Raw genomic sequence first — 15,201 nt, 5'->3', positions numbered from 1 at the left:
TTCCAAAGTTTTTCTTGGGGTTGACTTTGAGTGTCATAACATTGTGGTATGAAAATATGCATGGTATGATCTCCATCTTTTTGTACTTGTTGAGGACTGATTTGTGACCCAGTGTGTGATCTGTTCTGGAGAATGTTCCATGTGCACTCAAAAAGAATGTGTATTCTGCTGCTTTGGGATGAAATGCTCTGAATATATCCATGAAGTCCATCTGGGCCAGTGTGTCATTCAAAGTCATTATTTCCTTTTTGATTTTCTGCTTAGATGATCTATTTCTGTAACTGTGATGTTAAAGTCCCCTATTATAATTGTATTATTATCAATGAGTTTCTTTATGTTTGTTTCTAAATGATTTATATATTTGGGTGCTCCCAAGTTGGGAGCATAAATATTTACAATTGTTAGATTATCTTGATGGATAGACTCCTTAATTATGATATAATTCCCTTCTTCATATCTTGTTACAGTCTTTGGTTTAAAATCTAGTTTGTCTGGGGTTCCTGGGTGGTATAATCAGTTAATCATCCGACTCTCTGTTTCGCCTCAGGTCATGATCTCAGGGTTGCGAGATCAAACCCTGTGTTGGGCTCCACACTCAGCATGGAGTCTGCTTGAGATTCTTTCTCCCTCTCCCTCTGCCCTTCCAGCTCATGCTCTCTCTCTCAAATAAATAAATATTTAAAATTTAAAATAATAAAAAATAAAATCTAGTTTGTCTGATATGACTACTCCAGCTTTTTTTTTTTTTTTTTTTTTTGGTGTCTGTTAGCATGATAAATGGTTCTCCATCCCCTCACTTTCAATCTGCAAGTGTCTTTAGGTCTAAAATGAGTCTCTTGTAAGCAGCATATTGATGGGTCTTGTTTTTCTATCCATTCTGATACCCTATGTCTTGATTGGAGCATTTAGTCCATATACATTCAGAGTGATTATTGATAGATATGAATTTAGTGCCATTGTATTACCTGTAAAGTTGGTGTTTCTGGTGATGTTCTCTGTTCTTTCTAGTCTTTGTTGCTTCTGGTCTTTTTTCCCCACTCAGAGAGTCCCTTTAATATTTCTTGCAGGGCTGGGTTAGTGGTCACAAACTCCTTTAATTTTTATTTGTCTGGGAAACTCTATCTCTCTTCCTATTGTGAATGACAGCCTTGCTGGGTAAAATATTCTTGGCTGCATATTTTCCCCATTCAGCATGTTCAATATATCACACGACTACTTTCTGGCCTGCCAAGTTTCTGTGGACAGATCTGCTGAGAACCTGATCTGTCTTCCCTTGTAGCTTAAGGTCTTTTTTTTTTTTTTTCCCTTGCTGCTTTCAGGATTCTTTCCTTGTCTGTGTATTTTGTGAATTTGAGTATGATATGTCTTGGTGTTGGCTGGCTTTTGTTGAATTTGATGGGAGTTCTCTGTGCTTCTTGGATTTTGAAGTCTGTTTCCTTTCCCACATTAGGGAAATTTTCAGCTATCTTTTGCTCAAATAAACCTTCTGCCCCTTTTTTTCTCTTTTTTTCTGGGGCTCCTATGATTCAAATGTTATTACACTTTAAGGAGTTGCTGAATTCCCTAAGTCTACATTTGTGATCCAATGCTTTTCTTTCCCTGTTCTTTTCAGTTTCATTATTTTCCAAAATTTTATTTTCCATAACACTGATTAATTCCTCTGCTTTCCATCCTCATTGTCATTGCATCTAGTCGGTTTTGAATCTCAATTATACCATTGCTTATTTTGGCCTGACTAGTTTTGAGTTCTTTTATCTTTGCTGTAAGGGATTCTCTAGTGTCTTCTATGCTTTTCTTAAGTTCAGCTAGTATCCTTATGATTGTTGTTTTAAATTCTGGGTCAGACATTTTACTTACATCTATATTGATTAAATCCCTGGTGATTACTTCTTCCTGTTCTTTCTTTTGGGGTGAATTCCTCTGTCTTGTCATTTTGTCTAGGTATCTGTTTTTTTGTGTGTGATTTTCAGGAAAGTCTGTTATATTCCTGCTCTTGAGATTAATGGCTGTATTAAGAAGAGTACCTATACTGTCTTGGGCCTGGTGCTTCAGGAGGTTTTCAGGGTGTGCACTCTGCTGTTGTGTTTTGGCTGTTCCTTCTCTCAGGTCAGTCCTCTGCAGAGTTTCTCCTTGCCTACAGTGGGGGTTGTTCAGAACTTGTCCACCATGGGCAAGTTTTAACTAGGTGAGTTTTGGTCTGCTTGTTAAAAGAAGTTAGATCCAAAAAAACCCCAAAGAAGCTAGATCTTATTTCCCCTAGAGCTGAAGCTTTGTACACTCTATGATTAGTAGACTTGATACGTGTGAGGGGTTTGTGCTGGTCTTCTGGGGGAGGGGCCTGCTGCATGATTCTCAGGCAGACTTGCTTTAGTGGAGATGCACCTGCAGGGTGCAGGGGGGCAGGACTTGGTGTAAGTGGCTCCAGCCTTCATGGGGGGGTGCTGTGTTGCTCACTGAAGTCTGTCAGTGCTGATGGGTGGGGTAGGGAGGAACGATGTCCTCCTGCTCTCTTGTCCTGGGAGTGGGGAGTTCGCACCTGCCACTCTTCAGGAAGCCCTCACAGAAGAGCAGGCAATCACCCCTCTTGTGTCCCCAGCTTCTGTCATATCTCTGCCTTCACCCTGTCTGTGTCTGAGTTTTCTGCCTGCCAGGTGGCACAGCAGTCTTGTGTTTTGTCTTATGTGTGTGGCTGGGTTTCAAAACTTCAAATTTTAGGGACCTGAGCTGATCCTCTGTGGGAGATCCTCTGAACCATGCAGTGGTTCAGAGTTTATGGTAAATCACAGCAAAAAGCTGGTACCAAGGTTTGCTGTCCTCAGGCAGTGTCTTTGTTCCTATGCTAGTGAACAGGGCAGCACATTGGCATGGCCAGTTCTTTTGTCCCTGGAGAGGCCGTGCCACCTCTACCAGGTGCATTCCAAGCAGGGGAAATGTTTCTCCCTGTGTGACCCAGGGGATCCTCATACCATGCTGCCCATTCCCAGGCCTCTGCACTCCTTCCCTACTGGAGCACCGCTAAGCCCACCAGACATGACCCTGGTGATGATATGGACTTCTAAAACTTCAGAATTTAGCTCTGCTGCTTATAAAAACTTATGGTGGTCAGCCTCTCTCCTTTTCCCAGCCAATGATTTTTGGGAAGAGTTTTTCTTCCGCAACCCCCTGCATACTGCTTTCACTCTCTCTCTCTCTCTCTCTCACACACATTTTCTCTCTTGCTCCTCTCTCCATGACCAAGGATCCCTCCCCTCCACAGCATCTGCAATTCTTTTTACCCCAAAACTACTCTTCACAGCTCCTACCTTCCACCATGTGACCATTTTTTACCTGTAGATGTGCAGTTTGTTCTCTTAGTCCTCATATCAATTTCATGGGTGTTCAGAATGATTTAATGTTTATCTAACTGTGTTTGAGGGATGATACAAGCTTAGGATCCCCCCCCCCACTTCTCCACCATCTTAACTCCTAGCCTCTTCTAACCAAAGTTAACCTAGACTGTCTATATACTGGAAGTGTGGTTATAAGTCATCTAGTTCAAAGCTTCCATTTTTCCATTGAAGAGAAAATATGGGAGTAAAGTAACTTTCTCAAGGTAAACCAATGAGTTGTTGAAAAAGCTAGAGTTCTGGTTTCTTTTTAGAGACATTTACCTTAAACCAGGCTGTCTACTGTCCCACAATAGGTGTGTTTATCTTTAGAGGCAAGTTGTCCACTAAAATCCTCTTTCAAAACATGCAGAAGTAGAGAGGTAATATATTAGCATTTAGTTTATCAGAAATGAACAAGTCTTTAGCATCTTTGGCATAGCATCAAATGACTGGGTGAGAGTCTGGTTATAAGGGGAGAATTAGAAAGGTGCTTAAAGTTAGTCAAGAACTGGCCTTACATGTGAGGTTATAATCTATGAATGTTTAAGCCAGCTCTTAATTACTCAGGAACAACCACCCAGGCTTCTGACTAGCCAGACCACACTTCCCCTTTGCTGCTTACTTTCCGGGTATTTTTCTGGTACTTTGATGGCTGCTCAATGTTTGATAAAAGCATTGGTGAGAGGTATTATAGTAATTGGCTCGATAGATATCTTGTAACCATCTGTGGATATATCTTTTCTCCATTAGTTTGGTCATTGAAGAAGGGCCATTTGGTGTTTTGCTGAGGAGACACATGCTATAAGGGTAATTTAAATCTTTTCTTTGCCAATAATCCTTTTTGCAGCCTAGAATTGAGGATGTTTACTGGGCATACAGATGTAGGTACATTTTTCTATATCCTCAGAGTTGTGTTGACTTTGAACATGATTCCTTGATGTTAACAAATAGGGTAATTTCTTCTCCTTAAGGGATCTAGGATAACCTAACTCCAATTTCATTGGAGCTGTTGGGATTCCCTGATTTTACCATCCAAGAATTGTATTGCTTCTAGCTATTCTGGAACAAGCCTTGAAATGTTGCCAAGTGGCTGCTTGTTGGTAAAGTGGCCTTTGCTGGCATAGTAGATACTCTGATCAATCTGACTGACAAGTTTCTTTTCTGAGGAAGCTGAAAAGATTACTTAAGAAAATGGCTACTGCATGACTGGATGGTAGACTCTCAAATCAGAAAGATTTTTATTGGATATATGCTGAAAGAGGGTCAGATGTTATATAAAAGCTGCATTGTGGATCCGTTGCACTTTTCAGTTTCTTATAAGAAGGGCTGGAAGGGCCTATCCTTCAACTCAAGCAATCAGGTTGGGCCTGAAAGGCTTGGTTCATGGATATTCAATAAGAACCACTTGCGTTTTACTATAAGCTTATTGGCAGTGGAGTGAGCCGTTTGGGAGGGTTCTTACAGGAGAAACAATTCTCTCATTCTCTTGAGATCATTGGATCTTCAATGGAAAGTTATTTTGTCTGTTATATACTATTGGTAATATGGTAATACAGTCAAATTGTTTACATGCTTTTTATTCTTTGCTGTGACAGTTGTCTTTCTTAATCAGTAGTTTTACATAATTAAAAATATTATAAGCCTTAAATTGGAGATGCAATCAGACAGACTTGAGCTCTCTTTGAAGAACACCTGGCTATCTTTTTGAACAATCATCTGACTTCTGAATCAAGAAGTAACACCCAACTTGACTGTACTCTGTCTAAAATCAGACTGTTATAGCCTTTATTTAGTCACCAATGTCTGGAATTAAATTCACTCTCTGAATTAACTAGAGTGATCAGACATGCTAGTTTGCCTGGGGACAGTTATAGTTTATACCTGCTGTCCTAGTGTAATTATTAATAACTGCCACTTTTACCCTAAAATGCATCCCAGTTTAAATAACAAAGTATATGGTTATCCTGTGACCACCACCACCCAACCAAATTTTGGATGTTCTCCATATGTCAAATACTGTGCTGGCCTCTGTTCTATGGTACCACCTTGTAACAAAATACCCTGTTGATTCTGATTATCCCTTCCTTTACTGTATGGCAAAAGGGAACAAAGAATGACAAGCTGACAGGTTGCAGTCACTGGCAAGAAACCATACTATTCACTAGCTTTTAAGATAATCTTCACTGCCTCAGAACAGAGTAATTCGTGGAAGCTCTTTCTTTTCTAATATTGCTTCCAACCTGAAGTGCAACTTTGGTTTCAAAGGCTCTGCATTAAGGAGTCTCCTGATCGTTTCAAATGTCTTTGAAACATGACATCAGTTTCTGATTTTTTTTTTTTCCTTTTGAAAACTTGGCCCATCCATGAGGCTACTGTTCTCCAGCTTTCTAGAAATTCTCTTTAGGAGAACTGTTCTCAAAAACAACAAAACTAGGTTTGATTTGTCACCTGTCCTGTACAGCCAGGAAAATCTTGACCTGGAGCTGTGTTTTTAAAAATGTGCTATGTCATACACACATACACACACATGCAAACACACACAAACCAAGCAAATACATGCACTGAAAACTCATTTTCTGTTGGGTCTCCAAGAGTAAACTGGGACATTTTTATAAAGACTACCTAAAATCAGGATAATATAGACTCTTCCTGTGTTAGTGGTAACTATTTTTTGATTTTATGCAATACATTTGATGCCAATGATGTGTCTTCCTCAGGTAGTAAGCTCAACTTATATAGAATAGCTTCAAACAGATAAAGTGTAGAAAAGGTTTCTGAAAAGCACAAACCTCTGCACCTATGTGAGATAGTGGCATCACTGTGGATTAAACGGGATCTGTGATGACTGCAGTGAGGTCAGTTTGGGTAAACTCTTTAGCCTGGTACTGAGAAAGGCAAAGCTTCATGTTGGGGCAGTGATGTTTAGCACAGATATTCCTGGCATCCCAAAATCTTTTGGATAGATGGAATGTGAAGTTCTTGTTTGTCCTCTCTATCTCCCTATCTCTCTCCCCCCTTCTCTCCTCTCTCACTCCCTTCTTTTCTCCCTCTCTCTCAATGTAACATCAGACATAGTTGAATCCTCAAATACTGGAAGTGACCAACATTTGGACCTTATAGATTGAAGTTCATTGGGATTTGGATTGAGGGAGTAAAGGAGACCCACCAAGTTTTAACAAATTCCTTTAACATCTCTTAGAAGTGCTTCTGAAATGGGGACTCATTAGAGTGGATCTTAAGACAAAACGTTTGAATGTGGCTCTAAAGAGATGGCAAAGCTTGGGCAAGAAAGGGTTATAGGATGCATAATTCTAGGAATTTTAGAGCTTGAAGGGATTTTATTTTATTTATTTATTTTTTGAAAGGCATTTGCTTTAATCAGAACTGTAACTTGTTAATGGCAACTAGACTTTTATTGTATGGTTAGGAAAAATGTTTTCACAAAAATATTTGGAAAAATACCATTTCATAGCTAAGTCTTACAGGGAAGAGAATTAATAAAACTTGAGTTTTGCAAAGTGAGATATAGGGAGTACATCTGAGCTTGTGCCCACTGCTCCAAGGAAGATATGGTGTTTGGCCACACAAATACAGGATGAGGGCATTATGATCAAGCAAACAATATATTTATTGGAACTTTGGTTTTAACTTACTATTCCTTGACATTATTTATCATGTGTCTTTGATTTCTAAAACTATATAATACAAAAAGTATAGTTCCTTCTTCTCATAAAATGCCAGTGATATTAAGTAGGATATGAGTGTCATGCTGTCTCCTTCATTCAATGTGTCTGTTTTTAATACTAATAAGGCCATTTGACACAAATTATTCCTTTGAAACTAAGATCATTTTTATCCCCTTAAATTGTGCTTTGAGTGCTAATGACCACAGGTCGTTTGCAAAGAACAGATAAGGCAACTGAAAATTGAGAACTCTGGGATCAGAGGCTTTGCAACTGAAAGGTAAGAGCACACAAGACACCTTTTCCTGGTGAAGGGAGCAGTGAAGCACGGTTGTGGGGTTCAGTGAGGGACTGGCACCCTTCTCTGATAATCCGCTGCGTTTACAGTTGCCATCTGAGGTTCCTTGTCACATGGGTGGCAGCTCATCTGCCTCTATCCTGGATGTTCTCAAGGAAAAAGATTCAGGGGTTGGGCACATGTCTGTGTGGTAAAGAAAGGAACTTGTTACTGTGCCCCTTCCCTTAGTCGAGAACACTGGAGACTTGTTTTTACAGTGTGTCCTCTGATGGAGCCTGACGTGAGTGCTGTTTCTTGGGCCCTTTTTTCCCCGGTTTCCTTTCCCTTATAATTTGGCCACTATTATTTCATCTGTGTTTGTGATGTGTAAGTTGGAACAAATGTTTCCCTTTCCAGTAGCTAATAATTCTTTGTCTTCTGTTTTATATGTTCCTTTCTTCTCAAATAGATCTTCCATTCTTTTACTGTTTGTGAAAGTTCAAAATGAAGTAAATCCAATATTTAGATATGAAGGTATGAAAGAAGTTATCCTATCAAAGATGTTCTCATCTGTTTTGTCATCAAGGCCAAACTATATCTTTTTTTTTTTAATTTTATTATGTTATGTTAGTCACCATATAATACATCATTAGTTTTTGATGTAGTGATCCACGATCCATTGTTTTCATATAACACCCAGTGCTCCATGCAGTAGTGCCCTCCTTAATACCCATCACTGGGCTAACCAATCCCCCCTCCCCCCTCCCCTCTAAAACCCTGTTTGTTTCTCAGGTCCATTGTCTCTGATGGCTCATCTCTCCCTCCAATTCCCCCTGCCCATTTTTCCCTTCCTTCTCTTAATGTCCTCCATGTTATTCCTTATGTTCCACAAATAAGTGAAACCATATGATAATTGACTTTCTCTGCTTGACTTATTTCACTTAGCATAATCTCCTCCAGTCCCATCCATGTTGATGTAAAAGTTGGGTATTCATCTTTTCTGATAGCTGAGTAATATTCCATTGTATATATGGACCACATCTTCTTTATCCATTCATCTGTTGAAGGGCATCTCGGCTCTTTCCATGGTTTGGCTATTGTGGACATTGCTGCTATGAACATTGGTGTGCATATGGCCCTTCTTTTCACTACATCTGCGTCTTTGGGGTAAATACCCAGGAGTGCAATTGCTGGGTCATAGGGTAGCTCTATTTTTAAATTTTTGAGGAACCTCCACACTGTTTTCCAAAGTGGCTGTACCAACTTGCTTTCCCACCAACAGTGTAAGAGGGTTCCCCTTTCTCCACAACCTCTCCAACATTTGTTGTTTCTTTCCCTGTCCACTTTTGCCATTCTAACTGGTGTAAGGTGGTATCTCAGTGTGGTTTTGATTTGGATTTCCCTGATGGCTAATGATGTGTCTGTTAGCCATTTGTATGTCTTCTTCAGAGAAGTGTCTGTTCATCTCTTCTGCCCACTTTTTGCCTTGATTATTTGTTTTTTGGGTGTTGAGTTTGAGAAGTTCTTTATAGATTTTGGATACCAGCCCTTTATCTGTAGTGTCATTTGCAAATATCTTCTCCCATTCTGTGGGTTGCCTCTTTGTTTTGTTGACTGTTTCCTTTGCTGTGCAGAAGCTTTTTATCTTGATGAAGTCCCAAAAGTTCATTTTTGCTTTTGTTTCACTAGCTTTTGGAGATGTATCATGAAAGAAGGTGCTGTGGCCAATGTCAAAGAGGTTACTGCCTATGTTCTTCTCTAGGATTTTGATGGATTCCTGTCTCACATTGAGGTCTTTCATCCACTTTGAGTTTATCTTTGTGAATGGTGTTAGAGAATGGTTGAGTTTCATTCTTCTGCATGTGGCTGTCCAATTTTCCCAGCACCATTTATTGAAGAGACTGTCTTTTTTCCATTGCATGTTTTTTCCTGCTTTGTCAAAGATTACTTGACCATAGAGTTGAGGGTCCATATCTGGGTTCTCTATTCTGTTGCATTGTTCTATATGTCTGTTTTTGTGCCAGTACCATGTTGTCTTGGTGATCACTGCTTTGTAATATAGCTTGAAATCGGGCAACGTGATGCCCCCAGCTTTGTTTTTCTTTTTCAACATCTCCTTGGCGATTCAGGGTCTTTTCTGATTCCATACAAATTTTAGGATTGTTTGTTCCAGCACTTTGAAAAATGTCATTGGAATTTTGATCGGGATGGCATTGAAGGTATAGATTGCTCTGGGTAGCGTAGACATTTTAACAATGTTTATTCTTCCGATCCATGAGCATGGAATATTTTTCCATCTTTTTGTGTCTTCATCAATCTTTCATGAGTGTTTTGTAGTTCCTAGAGTATAGATCCTTAACCTCTTTGGTTAGGTTTATTCCTAGGTATCTTATGGTTTTTGGTGCTATTGTAAATGGAATCGTTTCTCTAATCTCTCTTTCTACACTTGCGTTGTTAGTGTATAAGAAAGCAACTGATTTCTGTGCATTGATTTTGTATCCTGCCACATTACTGAATTGTTGTATGAGTTCTAGTAATTTGGGGGTGGAGTCTTTTGGGTTTTCCACATAAAGTATCATGTCGTCTGCGAAAAGAGAGAGTTTGACTTCTTCTTTGCCAATTTGAATACCTTTTATTTCTTTTTGTTGTCTGATTGCTGTTGCTAGGACTTCTAGTACTATGTTGAACAACAGTGGTGAGAGTGGGCACGCTTGACGTGTTCCTGATCTTAAGGGAAAGGCTCTCAGCTTTTCCCCATTGAGGATGATATTCGCTGTGGGTTTTTCATAGATGGATTTCATGAACTTGAGGAATGTTCTCTCTATCCCTATACTCTGGAGAGTTTTAATCAGGAAAGGATGTTGTATTTTGTCAAATGCTTTTTCTGCATCAATTGAGAGGACCATATGGTTCTTCTCTCTCCTCTTATTAATGTGTTCTATCACATTGATTGATTTGCAAATGTTGAACCACCTTGCATCCCAGGGATAAATCCCACTTGGTCATGGTGGGTGATCCTTTTAATGTATTGTTGGATCCTATTAGCTAGGATTTTGTTGAGGATTTTGGAATCCATATTCATCAGGGATATCGGTCTGAAATTCTCCTTTTTGATGGGGTCTTTGCCTGGTTTGGGGATTAAGGTAATGCTGGCCTCATAGCATGAGTTTGGAAGTTTTCCTTCTGTTTCTATTTTTTGAAACAGCTTCAGTAGAATAGGTATTATTTCTTCTTTGAATGTTTGGTAGAATTCGCCAGGGAATCCATCAGGCCCTGGACTCTTGTTTTTTGGGAGGTTTTTGATCACTGCTTCAATCTTGTTACTGGTTATTGGCCTATTCAGGTTGTCAATTTCTTCCTGTTTCAGTCTTGGCAGCTTATAGGTTTCCAGGAAGGCCTCCATTTCATCCAGATTGCTCAGTTTATTGGCATATAGTTGTTGATAATATTTTCTAATAATTGTTTCTATTTCCTTGGTGTTGGTCGTGATCTCTCCCCTTTCATTCATAATTTTATTAATTTGGGTCCTTTCTCTCTTCTTTTGGATAAGTCTGGCCAGTGGTTTATCAATCTTATTCTTTCAAAGAACCAACTTCTAGTTTCATTGATCTGATCTACTGTGTTTCTGGTTTCTAATTCATTGATTTCTGCTCTAATTTTAATTATTTCTCTTCTAATATGTGGCTTAGGTGTCGTTTGTAGCTTTTTCTCTAGTTCTTTAAGGTGTAGAGTTAGTTGGTGAATTCGGGATTTTTCTATTTTTTTGAGTGAGGCTTGGATGGCTATGTATTTCCCCCTTAGGACAGCCTTTGCAGTATCCCATAGGTTTTGGACTGATGTGTTTTTGTTCTCATTGATTTCCATGAATTGTTTAAGTTCTTCTTTGATTTCTTGGTTGACCCAAACATTCTTGAGCAGAGTGGTCTTTAGCTTCCAAGTGTTTGAATTTCTGCCAAATTTTTTCTTGTGATTGAGTTCCAGTTTTAGAGCATTGTGGTCTGAGAATATGGAGGGAATAATCTCAATCTTTTGGTATCAGTTGAGACCTGATTTGTGACCCAGTATATGGTCTATTCTGGAGAAAGTTCCATGTGCACTCGAGAAGAATGAGTATTCTGTTGTTTTAGGGTGGAATGTTCTGTATATATCTATGAGGTCCATCTGGTCCAATGTATCATTCAAAGCTCTTGTTTCCTTGTTGATTTTCTGCTTAGATGATCTGTCCACTGCTGAGAGTGGAGTATTGAGGTCTCCTACAATTAACGTATTGTTATCTATATGACTCTTTATTTTGGTTAACAGTTGGCTTATGTATATGGCTGCTCCCATGTTGGGGGCATAGATATTTACAATTGTTAGATCTTCTTGTTGGATAGACCCTTTAAGAACGATATAGTGTCCTTCTGTGTCTCTTATTACAGACTTTAGTTTAAAATCTAATTTGTCTGATATAAGAATTGCTACCCCAGCTTTCTTTTGAGGTCTGCTGGCATGGAAGATGGATCTCCATCCCTTCACTTTCAGTCTGGATGTATCTTTAGGTTCAAAATGAGTCTCTTGTAGACAGCATATGGATGGGTCCTGTCTTTTTATCCAATCTGCAACCCTGTGCCGTTTTATGGGAGCGTTTAGGCCATTCACGTTGAGAGTGATTATTGAAAGATATGAATTAATTGTCATCATGTTGCCTGTGAAGACATTGTTTTTATAGATTGTCCCTGTAAATTTCTGTTGTAGATTATTCTTGGGGTCTTTCTCCTTTTATAGAACCCCCCTTAATATTTCTTGCAGGGCCGGCTTAGTGGGCACGTATTCTTTCAACTTCTGCCGGTCGTGGAAGCTCTGAATCTCTCTATCCATTCTAAATGAAAGCTTTGCCGGATAAAGTATTCTTGGCTTCATCTTCTTCTCATTTAGTACCCTGAATATGTCTTGCCAGGCCTTTCTGGCTTGCCAGGTCTCTGTGGATAGGTCTGACGTTATTCTGATGTTCTTCCCTCTGTATGTAAGGACTCTCTTCCCCCTAACTGCCCTTAAGATCGTTTCCTTGGTTATAAGATTTGCAAGTTTTACTCTTACATGCCAGGGTGTTGGCCTGTTTTCCTTGATCTTAGTAGGGGTCCTCTTTGCCTCTAGGACATGAATGTTTGTTTCGTTCCCCAGATTAGGGAAGTTCTCAGCTACGATTTGCTCAAATACATCTTCTAGTCCTCTCTCTCTCTCCACTCTCTCCGGGATTCCAATGATTCTGACATTGGAATGCTTCATGGTGTCACTTATTTCTCTGATTCTATTTTCATGGATTCTGAGTTGTTTTTCCCTGGCCTCCTCTTTTCCCTTTTTATCTATTATACTGTCTTCCAGATCGCTTATTCTCTCTTCGTCTCAGTTACCCTAGCTGTTAGATTATCTAGATTGGGTTGGATCTCATTGATAGCATTTTTAAGTTCTGCCAATTCAGCTTTCATTTCTGCCCTTAGAGACTCTATGTTGCCATTAATTGATTTCTCCATTCTAGCCATTGTCTTCACAATTGCTAGCCTAAATTCCATCTCTGACATCTTGGTTATATCTGCATCCATTTGTAAATCTGCAACATAAGTCATAATCTCTGAATCTTTTCTGTTTTGGGGGCTCCTCCTCCTAGTCATTCTGTTGATGGGTGTTTGAGGGAATGTATAGAGTCCAAATTATTGACCAGAACCCAAGCAAGATGCACCTGTTTTCTTGGGACCTTAGGGTTGCTGGCCTCATGTTTTCCCAGCCTGTCTTCTGCAGGAGGGGCCTGCCATGATGTTACTCAGGCAACCCTGTTTGGGTGGAGTTGCCCTGCGCCCCCGTGGCGGGGGATGGGCTCAGTGGGAATCAGTTTATTGGGGCTTTTGTTCTCTGGCGCCTTTCCCTGGAGGCTTTCCGCGTCTCTTCCACGAGTCAGAGCAGAAGAGACCGTTTCCAACCCTCTGCCTCAGTCTGTTCTTCAGTGAGCTCTCCAGGCCACACCATATCTGTTTCTGTCCGTGCTGCTATAAACTGCAGCGTCCTGGGTTGTGCGCCCCTCCTCAGCGCTCCCAGTCCTGCCTCCAGGTCGGGGCGCATCTCTGCCCTTTGTGCTTCTAAAACCACCAGCCGCTCCCAGTTTGCATGCGCGCGACTCCACCGCTTGGGGTCCTGTCCCGGGGACTGCTGTTCGTGTGTGCGCGACCCCGCCGCTCTGGGTTTCCGCCCCGGGGGCTGTCATAAAGTCCCTTCCCCGACGCTACAGGTCTGCAAGTCTGTGCTTGTTCGCAGCGCGTGAGGCTGTCACTCACCGGCGGTGTAGGATTCCCATGTTGCCCTTTTTCCTCCAATATCTGCCCTCAGAATCCTTGAAGGGATTTTAGATACCATCTAATTGATTTTTTATTGTAATATACCAATAACATTTCAAAATCAAAATATGAGATCTAAGATAAGCTTGCTAACTTTGAATTTTTCCAAGTAGAGACATTATTAAAGAAAAATATTACCATTTCTATTATCACCAGGTAATAAAATAATGACCTCTTGTGGTCCTATATAAATAAGTCCCTAAGTTCAGAATTTTAAAAATTGAATAAATTCATCTTAATGAAAAACTTACTTCATTGCCTTTATCTCATTTTTGCTCAGGAATGACTGATAAATATTTTGTCACTGACTGGTACCTGTCTATGGACTGCTATTTGGGAACAGTTGATTTAGTCCAACTATATTCATTTTACAATTGAATAAATGGAGGCCCAGAGAAGGAAAGGGATTTGCTTAAGCACCCACAACTGGTTAGTGATAAAGGTGAGGCTAGAATAGGGATCTTATAAGTTTGGTTTGTGATTCTCCACCGTCCTAGCATAGAACATGAAGTGAGAAGGATTTTTTTTCTATATGAGAGTCCATATATTATGACAAAATTTTAAATAAAACATGATTTTTTTTTTTTTTTACAGCAGATGCTACTGCAAACTCTAGCTTAATACATTTGTCTGGAGGAACTTATGTAAGTTTAGGGCTGCGCCTGTCTGTATAAAGAGATGAATGTGATATGAGATATACAGCTGGTTGCATTGATTTATTTTTCCATTATCCAGTTGACTTTATAAGAATAAGTGAAGAGAGAAGTTAAATACAAGGAATGATTTCCTAATTCAAAAGTTTGTGAAAATTGTTTAAATTGTATTAGTGTCTAAATATGAAACCTAGCCAGGGGCTTTAGCACAATTTTTTTTGGCACAAATTTTTTTGTGAAGAGGCTGCCTCTTCACATCACTTTAAATATCTGTGTTGTTTTAGAGTCAGTCAGTGAATCCAGTTGCTATGTGGATCCTCAAATGCACAAATTTACATTGTGTAACAAGCGACTCTATATGTGCCACCTTTATCTAGGAAAATCATGAAGAGGAGGATGTGAAGGGGTACTCATCCTCACTTTATTATCAGTATTCATGCCACAACCTACAGATCGCAGGGAGCTCAATGCTGTCTGCTACCCAATCTTTCAAGCCCAAGACTGGACTATGTGGCCAACTATGTACACCTAGTCATAGATTAAAAGGTGACTGGGCTCAGAGAGTAGAGGTGGACTGGGGGAGGCATTTCTTTTCAGAGTAATCTGTTGCCTATGTGAGAGTATGTGAAGGATTCCAGAAAGTGTTCAGTATCCCCAGAATAATGGCAATCCTGTCCCCCTGTGGCTCATTCCTTTGGGATAAGAAGATATTTATTCATTATCAATGGACAGTTCCCAGAGAAGGGAAGGGAAAAGGCACAATATCAATTTTTAGCACTTTAGTCCAGATTTTGTTCACAGACTTTTCAGGGAATAGTTGTTCAGAAGCCAGCTGAAAAAAGTAAATTACTG

Source organism: Mirounga angustirostris, unplaced genomic scaffold (assembly GCF_029215605.1).
Source record: "Mirounga angustirostris isolate CCGP_5_RB_7025 unplaced genomic scaffold, mMirAng1.0.hap1 SCAF_11, whole genome shotgun sequence".
Lineage (NCBI taxonomy): Eukaryota > Metazoa > Chordata > Mammalia > Carnivora > Phocidae > Mirounga > Mirounga angustirostris.
The sequence above is the reverse complement of the archived record's forward strand: the minus strand, read 5'-3'. Positions refer to the sequence as shown.